Below are 11,433 nucleotides of genomic sequence, written 5' to 3'. Positions count from 1 at the left end.
TATCCTAGCAGAAGCTGGCAGTGTTCGAAGCCCAAACTCTGTGTAAGCAACATTCCCTGTTTTAGTAACACCACAGCCCCATTCAGCACAGGTTGGCTCCCACGACCAACCAGTTACATTCCTACCCAGGACTAAGTGTTGACAGGAAGGATCCACTCCCTGAATTCCAACGGCTTCTGCCTACAGTAAAAACCCTCCCCACAGTAAAAACCTTAGTCATGTACCAGCACAAACAAGCCCATGAGAACTACATGTTCAGACCCAAATCTCAAGCTCATGCCAGCTTCCGAGTGAAAATATGAAAAGCTACCACACAGTACCATTTAGATGGCTTTCCCCAAACCAAAATATTTAAATACAACCTGGGAATGTCCTGGATTATGTACGGCCTTACCTGGACACTCATTATTACCCTGTGTGATGTGGGTCTTGCCTGCAACCATCCCCAGCCCCTCCCTGCTCTAACTGCAGTGAATCTAGGCCTAACTATAACACAGATGAGAGCGAGGTCGAGGATGTAACAGCCATGACAATTCTAAGGAGCTTCAATCTCAAACCTTTATTTTGCTGTTAAGGGGAGAAAGTGATTAGTGGCTACACACTGAACACTCTAGTACAGACAAGTAGGTGCTGCTGACCCCGTACAGCTCTTCACACCTCCCCATTCCAGAGACCAAAACCCGGCTGTTCCAATGACAATCATGCCCACCCTGCTCACACAGCAAACACAAAGCCACCAACCCAGAAGACAAGGTCCCTCGAGCAGCACTTGAGGGCTGTATTCTAAGAGGAGAAAACACAAAAGCCACTCGGCTGTTGCTTTACCAACGCTCAAAACATTCAGAGTCAATCTCTGCAGATCATTCTCTAGTAAGGTGGCCCCTCCCCGGTTTTATTTTTTTATTTCCCAAACTGATTAGTCTCCCCCTCTGGTCGAGAATGGGTTAAAAAGCGCCTTTCAAACCAAAGAACAATGATTCATGGCAAAGGCACAGGTGCACGGAACAGGTTTCCAGTGATCCCATAAACGCAAGACCGTCCCCTAGTCACAATGACGCATTTGAAAGATTAGTCAAGTATGCAAACGCTGTTGTCTCCCAGCCAGTTCCAGAAATTCAAGATGTGTTTCGTAAGGCATGGCTCACACACTACATTCCTGTGTTGCATAACGCAGGACCTGCACGATACATTCCTGTATGTGTTGTAAATGGACGCAGGACACCCAAATTTAGATAGCATTAGAATCTCCAATAACAGTACCCGATAAACCCCCAGTAGTGTGAACCAAGCACAAAGGTTTTTCAAGAGCCCACAATGTGGGCATTCACAAGCCCTCCCCCTTTTACTCCTTGGAAACCGCTTCCCAGCAACCCTTTCCGGCTGCCCCCATAGGTTGGCATGTGTTTGTGTATTCTTGAGTTTGACACGATCGTTCAGCAATTATAAAAATGTTTTTCAGACACAACTTCAATTATTCCCCATTCAACAGCAAAGCAAAACAATTTTGCTTTTCCTCTTGGATTTGAGCAAGATTTTGATAATTTCCAAGCCACCGCCACTGGACACCAAGGATTCATTCACCCTCATTCCGGATTTACCTTCTACGAGTGCTATTTAGTTCCCAAACTGTTACCCCCATCGACCCCAAGCACGCCCCCTGCCAGCACCCCACTTCTCCATCGAGCCTCTGGCCAACACCAGTGCCAAGCACAGCCAGTCCCACCTCTGGTAGCAGTGTTCCCAAGCCTGACCCAGTACAAGTTTAAGGCAGAAGGACAGGTTTTAGATGACCCCTGTAACCCCAGCAGGATTGAGAACCCAGGCCAGCCCGGTACACACCGCCAGGCCCCGAGTCAGGAGAACCAGCCAACAAAAGGAATCAAGAACTAGGTTGTAAGTTTGGATAGCGCGTGCCTACCACCCAGCGCCAGGCCCAAACCCACAGAAAACCAGATCCCCGGGGACCACTGCAGGCCCGCCATTCCCTTCCAGTGCCAGGTGCCGCCCAAGATTAGATACGCCATCTACAAACCCCAACAGAACTTGTGGGCAGTTTGTGCCCACCCCACCCTAGTTAACAACTGGCTCCACGGAATACCCTTCCCCAAAGTCATCTGTAAGTGAACAGCTTTCCCCAACACCCAAAAGTTTTATCACACTAAGAAATCCTCTGACCGAGGCAGAGGCGGGCCGGCTGCAGAAGCGGGGAAGGTGGGTGTGGTCACCGGACTCCATCTACACGGCAGGCTTCACGGAGGACATCAAGCCAGTGTTCTACACCCCAGGAATCTTCTCGAAGCCAAGTTTGCAGCACAGAACCAGCAAGACTGGAGGCTTGGTTTAGAAGATGTAGCAGCCGAATGAACGCCTCTCCCCCCCCAGGAGGGGGGGGTCCCTGCTGGCATTCCCGAATCCGGAGAATGGTGCTCCCAGAACATTCACAGCCGACAGCCCCTCCAGCTGGAAGCATCTGCCCGCCCCCCGAAAGCGGATCTGAACTTAAAACGTTGGCCTCCTGAACCAGGCCTGGACACATGGCTGAGCGGAACCTCCTAAGCCTCTGGAATTCACTGGGTAGGGCATCAACTTAGGCCGATGTCTCCGCCAGGGTCTGCCCTCCTGCACTGCTACGACTCACACTGGCAAGGGCTCCATTCCTCCTGGTGCCATCTGCTTGGCATGATGAACACTACAGCAATAAACCACATCCATGAGGCATTTGGTGACCGCACAGCTGCGAGCCCACCCAACTCTCCCCACCCAGTCAGGGTATGTATCCTGCACTTTTACCAGTGAATACCAAAGCACCAGAGTCCAAGCCTGCGACACCGATCTACACCTTCCCAAGGCTTACCAGATAACCCAGAGGCCAAGGTTTTAAGTGAATCCTTAACCTCAGAGTTAGAGGGAACAGTAGGGCAAGAGGGAGATCACAGAAGAGGGAACCACGGGACCTAGAGAAGTCCAGAGGGGAGCAGTGCGATCTGAAAAATAAATCTGTGGTCAATACAGCCCCAAGACGCGCGCCCTCCATCTCCGCCGTCCCGGGACCTGGCCGACCTGTCGAGTAAAGACAACTCGCCTCTACAGCCCACTCCTCTCACCCAGAACTGGGTGCTGTCAGGCCAAGCCCAAATTACATACCACCGTGGGCCACAGCTGTGTGCCCAGCGAAGCTAAGTCCACCTTCCGTTAGACCAGGCCTCATCCCCACGCAGGCTCACAACCCCTCATCTGGAAAATAAGGGGTCTGCTGGTCTCGCAAAGGTCGAGGCCGACCCACGGCCCGCCTAGCTCTGCCCCCCACTGCCTGCCTTTCATGATTTCCAAGGCCTCGAGGGCCCAGGTCCACCCGTCTCCAGCACTTTCTGCTCTGCCACTCAATTCAAGCTAGGCACTGGGCCCGTGTAAGCCCGTGAAACTGTGCCTTCCTGGGGGTCAAGTGGCCCCGCTCCAGCAGACCCCAGGGACAGCCTGGTCTCGAAGGCTGCTGTCCCTGTGTGGCTCGTGGAAGGCGCTACGGAAGCCGCCACGGAAGCCGCCTTCCACTCGTCCACTGTCCCAAAAACTAGCCCCCTTTTTAGCTAGCTTCCCTTCTCGCACCCCAACCCTAGTGGCTACCCCTAACTCTGCCATCTCTTCTCTGAGCCCTGAACTAGCCACCTCCTCCCCACCACTCAGCCCAAGCGCCAGCCCTTCCTGTCACTAACTCCTACAGGTGGGGGACACAACTTTTGCTTTTATAGTCTTGGGTCGCGTCACCCGGGCATTGCTCAACGGAGCGATTCCTCCACGGACACTCAAAAAAAAGTTCCTCCCCGACCTAGCCAAGGGAGCCCACGAGGGGCGGGGTCGTGGCCTCCACCGACGGCCACTCCCTCAGATGGCTCAACGAGCCTTTCTTGCCCCTTTGGCAGGGCGTCAGGGGATGAAGGACATTTCCGAAGATGGTATCCGGGAGGTGAATACCATCAGGGACAGACGCCCTTCGCTGTCTGGGGTGGGCAGGCCCGGCCGGGGCGGGGGGCTGGGGGAGGGGAGCACCCTGACTCAGGGCGGAAGGAAAACTACCAGTCGCTGCAGGTCACCACGCCCCGCGGGGGCCCGAAAGAAGGGCCGGCAGGGCGCCTGGAAAATTCCACCGGGTGGCGGAGGGATCTCTGCAGAGGCGCAGCCGCCACCGGGGCGGGGCGCGGCCCGGGCGCGTGACTCCTCGGGCGTTGCCGCCGCCTGCTCGGAGGGTGACGTCAGCGCGGGCGCCCGCAGGGTCGGGTGGGGGAAGGACCGGCCCAGCAGCTAGGGTAGGACGCTGTTAATTAATTTATTTATTTATTACAGTTTACTCGCCTTGTATCCCAGCCGCCGCCCCTTCCTCATCCCTTCCCAACCCCCCCTTCTCCTCCCAGGCCCCTTCCCGGTCCACGGAAGGGGGAGTGGGACTCTTGACTTGGGTCCGAGGTAGTCAGTGGGGTTAGAAGAAAGGCGGTTGCAAGGTTTTTAGTACGAAGCACAGGCCTGTAAAATGAGTCTGCGTTTGTGTGTGGTTGCAGAGGACGCCCAGCCCAGAAAAGTGGGTTGTTGTTTGTTTTTTTTTTTCCGAATCTTTTTGCTTTTGGGTGCGGGATGGCGAGAAAAGTGGTATTTTAAAGCCGCATTTCTCGGCGACAGCTTCTGGCCTGTGGTGGGGGCCGGGTTGAACGACCATTGGGGGAGCCAGGCTGGCTGTCCACGCGGGGTGGGGCCCGGCCCAGGTCCAAAAGGACACCTTATCCGCAAACCTCCGCGTCCCCCCACCCCCCCCGAGCTCAGCGGAGAGGAGCCAGAGGTTTGGGGAGGGTTTTCAAAAGGGGAATTGGTGCCAGTGCGGGGCCTGGACAACCTGGAGCCCCCCCTACCACCACTGTGAGGTCTTTCTTAGGCTCTAGAGCCGCCTGCCTCCGCCGCCACCGCACCCAAAAAAGAAAAGAAAAAGTAGAAGTACAGTTCAAGGAAGCCGAATGAGAAAGGCAGTTGGCAGAATGACTGCCGGGCAGTCTCCGGCCTCACCACCCACACTGCAAACAAAGCCACGCTGTGTCAAGAGCCTCCCTTAGCAACCTAGAGGGGAGCTGGGGGATGGGGAATGTTCCCTTGCCCCTGGCAGATGGAATCTGCAGGCGGGCCGGGCTTCGACTGCACCCTCCCCCGTTCCCGGAAAACTGGTGACTCTCATATGACCCGAGCTACAGAGGGTGATTATGTGGCAAGCGCTGGCTCGCTTCCCGGTGGCTGCTTAGCTTGGTTCTTAGGCCGCCTAGAATCCTGCCCCTCACCCTTCGCCAAGGCCTGTCCTATCTCTCTTTTCCTTCCCCCTTATTTATTTTTAAAAAGGGTCTCACACTGTTGCCCATACTGGCCCAGAGTTCTCGGCAGTCCTCCTGCCTCAACTTCTCCAGTGCTGGGATGACAGGCCTTTACCACTCTGCCTGTCTTTGTCTCCTCTGTACTTACTCTGGCCACAGTTCGAGGCGTGGGTGGTGGTGACCGCCTGAAAGAACAGGAGTTGTTTGTCAAAATGTTCTAGAAGGCCGGGAGGCGGCCCTGAAACGAAGCCTGAGAGGCCTCCTGCCACTTTGCAGGCCGTGCCTGTGAAGTCGGGGCTTAGACATTGTTGAGCCGCCTCCACAGCCCCGTGGGGCTCCAGCTCTGGCCTCACAGCTTCCCTCATGTATCAGTCCTACACTCTTAAGACATTTTTTCGAACGAGTAGGCCTAATTGGTACCACACAGAACCTGGGGTTCTATAAAGTTGGGGTGTACCATCAGATCCGCAGCTGCCCAGGGACCGGCCCCAGTTCTCAAGGGCAGTAGGGCCGTTTCAGAGGTTCCAGGCCTTTAAAGACACGTTTTCCTTGGGAATAGGATGTGAGGGGACAGGTGAGGCGGCCTCAGGGCCGGGCCGGGCCCACCCCTTTGTTGGTGGACGTACGTAAAGCCTGGGTCCTGCTTCCCTCCAACACCTTGAGCTCCACCCTGCTCAAGGACAGGGGCAGGGCAGCCACTGCTGCTGTAGACGTCCCCGGATCAAAACAAGTTGTAAACAAGGCTTTGGGTGGGGCTGGGCGCGACAGCTTGCAGCGCCCGCCTGGGTAAGCTCTTTCCAGCCAGCTCTGCGGTTCCGGGCGCGGCCCACTCTCCGAGCCCTTTCTCAAGGACATGGGCAGTTCCCCACCGGCTTTGCCCCATCAGATTTGAAAGTCAGCTCCGCCTAGTTGTTTCCCAACTTGGGACGCAGGGAAGGACCTCAAGATCGCCGATTAAAACACTTGGGATAGTGAGAAGGGTTTGGAAAGGGTTAGTGTTCTATCTAAGTGTGCCCTAAGTACCCGGCCAGTATTGCTGCCACGACTAGAGACTATTCCAGAACTCAACTCCAGCCCCCATCCTTCAAAGGTCCAGTTCCTGGCCTTCTAGCTTGCCTTGGGCTTTGCCTGGTGCCAGAGCTCCCCCTCAGCCTGGCTTTTCTTTCCACACTGAGGCCGGACCTGTGGCTCAGGAAACTGCAAAGTCACTGCTGGCTGGCAGGAAGCCTTCCCGTCCTGATCCGGGAGCCTCGGAGCAGCCTGAGCAGAAAAAGAACCTGCCCCTGCCCCTGCCCCCAAACTTGCCAGGCTCTTCCTGCGGGGGTGGGGAGGGTGGGGCGCTTAACCCCCTTTCTTCCCCCATTTCACAAATCCGGATTACTGTCTCTATGGAATCAGGTCTCACCCAGCAGCTCCCAGGCCACCTTTTACCCTCTGCTCTTGTACATCAGGGCCACAAAGTCACTTCTCAGTCAGCCCCTTGGCTATAAAACAGTGCCCACCCCCCACCCCACCTGATCTGTGGGACAGGGCTGTTGTCCAGCGTGTCCTAGATCACAGGGCCCACAGGCGCTCTGGCAGGATGCAGGCCCCAGTGTGGGTCACTTCTCAGTTTCCATTTTCCAAAGGTCTCTCTGAATCCTGTGAGGCCCTGGTAAATATTTACAGACAGACTCAAACAAGGACCTCAGGCCAGCTACAGCACATGATGTGATGGTTCTGCTCAAGGACTGGGGTGGCCAGGGGGGGAGGGCGCTTTGGGGACCGGATGTAAGCAGAAGGGATTTGAGGGAGAGGTCACTGGAGGTGACCACAGGGTGCTCTGTGGCAAGGCCAAGGAGGTCAGGAAGGGGGACAGGGGTCCTCAGACAGCAGGAGGGTGCTCAGGAGTGGAGCCTGCCTTTCCTGGGCACTTCGGGGTCTGTGAGTTCCTCATCTCAGTTGCCATTTGCCGGGCTCCGGGGTGTGTCCTCCCTTTTCAGCTAGGCCTCAGGCTATGACTTGCAGAAAATAACTCAGATGACGTCAGCCTCTGTCCAGAGCTCCCAGGACTGTGTTCCTGACAAGTCCCTGTGTACCCGGCCCCTGCTTTCTAGGTTCGTGGGCTCCAGGCTCACCCCCCTTCCTGAACCTTTTCCAAGCTCACCTTTCTGTCACTGTGTCCCTGCAGATGGAACTGGGGGCCCATCCCACGGGCTTTGTTTACCCTGGGTCTCCATGACCCTTCTGATGTTCCACCAGTGAGGCCCAGCTCTCCTGCATTCCTCCAATTGCCTTGTGTGTCCATTCTCAGCTTCCTCCCCCGGGCCACCCGGCAGCACGTCCCTCTGGGGTCATCTGCCCACATCTGGTCATACCTCACATTGGTGTCCAAAACCCCTTCCTCCTTCTCCAGGACCAGCCATATGCTGGTCCTCAGCCCAGGAGGAGCTTGCCACCACAGGGACCCGACCCACTGGTGAACTAGACTGTGTTTGGTCCTTCTACAATCTGTTTGGTATGAGTGCCATCCATGTGTTAACAACCACAGAGCCAGGGCTTCTGCTCGCTTCACAGGGCGGCGGAAAACCCCTCTGCTGATCACGACACATAGCAGGCCTGTGCTCACTGGCTGAGGGCGTCAGTGGTCATCACTGACACCAGCACCCAAACGCCATGGCAGGTAATGGAAGTTCCAGAGATGAGCTTGGACTTTAGTCCTTCCTTGTAAATCATGTAAAATAATTTAAAGCTGGGACCAAGCTGGGCGGGCGTGGTGGCTCACACCTGTAATCCCAGTACGAGGGGAGGCAGAGGCAGGCAGATCTGAGCTGGAGGCCAGCCTGGTATGCAAAGTAAGTTCAGGCTAGCCAAGTCTACACAGAGAAACCCTATCTTAAAGAAAAAAAAAAAAAAAAAAGACCAGTGGAGCTCCTTATTAGTAGAATGCTTACCAGCAGCCACAAGGCCCAAGGTGAACTAGCTGGAGGGCCCAGTAAGGGTGTAGAGGGGACTGACAGCTGGGCATCAGGAAGGGGTGGGGTGGGTGTGCAGGGGCCAGAGACTGCAGTTCCTGTGGGAACCAGGTGAAGCAGAGACACGTGATTATCCTGAAGATCTGCCCACCTCAGGTTCCAAAGCAGAATCCACTTGGATTCTGGGTCCTGGTTCCTGAACACTTGAAACGCAGAGCAGGAGGAAGATCCTGGCCTTCGAGTCAGCGTGTGTGAACTTGAGCATTGCACCCCACCCTGGCCTGCCCCAGCTCTGCCTTGACAGCAGTGGAGGCAGATGATGCCACAAATAAGAGGCTGAATGCTAGAGGTAGTGTCTGGAGCCCAGGTGGGTTCCAGGCACCCTTGAGATAGACAAAGGGGACTTGGGGAGAACTCTGCATGGGGAATTGTGGTGAAAATTAAAGAATTTTGGCTTCTTTAAAAACACAGAGCTATTGTGTGAATGTTCTCCTTTTAGTCCTGGGTGTGGGAGCATGTCCTCGGAGGCACACCCTGTTCCTGGCAGCCTGTACTAGGCTGGGCCAAAAGTTGCTGGCTCATGATGGCGCAGTCCAAAAGGAAGGGGAGGGCTCTGCTGCCCCCTGCTGGTCACAGCTGAACCTGCCTTTCCTCTGAGGGCACAAGAAAAGGACACCTCCACCCCTTGGCATGGCCTTGCTGCTGAAAACAGAACCCAGGAGAGCCCAGGCTCAGCTCTGTACCTCAATTCTGGATGCAGTTGGGTAACCCACCTGTGTTCCCTGAAACGTGGGATGGGTTTGGACAGGGTGGAGGTGCCAGGGACTTCCCAAAGACTGAATGGGCAGTGAGAATCTGTCCTGAGATGCACTCTTCCCTTGGGTCCAGGCTGTTTGTGTCTGCCAGGCTCCAGGTCAAAGCCAGGCTTTCCTCATGACCTCTGTTCTATTTACCTTGAAGCTGAGCCGGGGGTAGGGATGGGACAGGGATAGATGCCCTCCTGGACGCCTGTGTTGGTCACTGATCCTTTTTCTAGTATCTCTCTTCCTCTTGTCCTATGTTGGATGGGGCTACCTCACTTGTCAACAGGGTCCTGCATGCAGTTTCTCATTTTTCTGGTGACCTGTGACCTCCATATCCTAAAAAGCTAACTGTTACCCTCCTGGACAACTTGGTTATAGGCTGTCTTTTCTTTGTAGTGATCTCTGCCCTCCTCTTCATTTTTATTCCTTTGTGCAGGGTTTCTCTGTGTAGCTATGGCTGCTCTGGAACTCTGCAGCCTTGAACTCCCAAGTGCTGGGCTTAAGGGTGCTTGTGACCATACCCAGTGAACTGCAGTCTCCTTGAAAAGTATTTTGAAGCCTGAAGTCAGGCATAGTAGGTCATGTCTATCCTCCCAGAACTCTGGAGGCTAACAGAACCATCAAGAGTTTAAGGCCGGTCTGGGCAATTTATTGAGACCCAGTTTCAAAAATCAAAAAGGGACAGGGCTGAAGAGATGGCTCAGCAGCTAAGAGCACTGGCTACTTGTACAGAGGCTCAGTTCCTGGCACCCACATGGCAGCTCCCAACCATGTCTGTCTACAGTTGCAGTGCTCTATTCTTGGGCATAAGGCAGGCACATGTAAAATACACAAAGGTGAAACAGGGTTTCTCTGTGTAGCCTTGGCTGTCCTGGATTCGCTCTGAAGACCAAGCTGGCCTCAAACTCAACAGAGATTGACCTGCCTCTGCCTCCCCAAGAACTGGGATTACAGGCATACACCACACCATGCCTATCTTATTTTTAAAGAAATCAAAATTCCTGAATTCTCACTAAAATTCTCCTTGCAGAGTCCTCCCCAAGTTCCCTTTGTCTAGCTCAAGGGTGCCTGGAATTGGCGTGGGCTCCACACCCTCAGGTTGCTCTCTCTAGCATTCAGCATTCCTCTAAGGCAAAGATAGTGGATACAAAGACAAGGTGGGCACAATATTCTCCACCATGCCATTGAGTAAGTGTGTGTGTATGTATGTATGTATGGGAGACATAGTTTGCTCTTGAGCCATCAAACCACTGGACTTGACTAGGTCTTTGGGCAGAAATTGAACAGGGCTGAAGCCAGGCTCTGCCATGGTTCTGTGAAGGAGCTGAGGCAACCATGGACCAGAAATTTCATGTGGCCAGATCCTCTCACTGGGCCACTGGTCCCTGTGCAAGGCAGCCAGTGTGACAAAGCCTAGTCAGAGACAGTAAGACTGCTTGGTTGCTGGGTGTGGTGTCACACACCTCGAACCCCAACAGAGGTAGATACTGACTGATCTGAGTTTGAGGGTAGCACAGTGGTCTGCACAGCGAATTCCAGGCTACCCAGGAATTCACTATGTTAGTGAATTAGACCCTGTCTCAAAAAAAGGGGTGGGGGTGGGGCCACTGAGGAACATCCAGGCAGTACAGAGATGGGAGAGATTCAGTGGCCAGAGAGATGACCTCCAAGGAGCCTCTGCACCCTGGATTCTGTATTTAGTTCTTCCAGGTTACATGGCTGTAATGGTCAACATTGTCAACCTGACGGGATCGATAATCACCTAAGAGACAAACCTCTGGTATGTGTGTGATCCCACCGTAAAGGTGGGCGCTGCCATCCCCATAAGGAGTAAGGAGAGAACTAGTTGAGTGCCAGAGCTCACCTGCTTCCTCAAGCTTCTGCTGCTGAGCTCCCGAGATGGGGATGGGCGGGACCCGAGACGGGGCCAAACAAGCTCTTGCTTCCTTATGCTGCTTTGTCAGGTATTTTGTCCCAGCAACAAGACAAGAAATCAGTAAAATGGCCAAAGGCAACTAGAGTCACCCAGCTGCTGACCACTGGGACAGCACCTTGGATTATGTTGCCACAAGGCCCAGGTCACAGCAAGACGGGAGAATGGAGGGTCGGCGTATGTGATCCGAGGATTCTGCCATCACTAGTCTGGTGAAGGAATGTCATGGTCCTCAGAAGCTAACGGAGTTCAGCTGCCCCAGAGTGTCAGGAAGTGCTGTCTGCCCACACCTTCGTTTAGCCCACTGAGACTGTGACGTCCAATCTATACAACTGAGGCACTGGATGCCTGGTTTGAGCCAGCGGGGTAATGGTGATTACAACAGGAAATTGACTCTGGTG

The 11,433-nt window shown here is 54.5% G+C and overlaps 1 long non-coding RNA gene across 1 annotated transcript; it reads right to left on the bottom strand.

Moving 5' to 3' along the window:
* Positions 1–544: 544 nt before the first annotated feature.
* LOC129679473 (uncharacterized) lies at positions 545–3,821 on the bottom strand. Its single transcript, XR_008720551.1, has 2 exons — positions 3,145–3,821; positions 545–2,984 (listed from the first exon to the last, which is right to left on the bottom strand). It is a non-coding gene; the product is annotated as an uncharacterized LOC129679473 (long non-coding RNA).
* Between the last annotated feature and the right edge of the window lie 7,612 nt (positions 3,822–11,433).

The sequence above is a fragment of the Psammomys obesus genome, unplaced genomic scaffold (genome assembly GCF_907164565.1).
Source record: "Psammomys obesus unplaced genomic scaffold, mPsaObe1.curated_primary_1811, whole genome shotgun sequence".
Classification (NCBI taxonomy): Eukaryota; Metazoa; Chordata; class Mammalia; order Rodentia; family Muridae; genus Psammomys; species Psammomys obesus.
The sequence above is the reverse complement of the archived record's forward strand: the minus strand, read 5'-3'. Positions and strand labels throughout refer to the sequence as shown.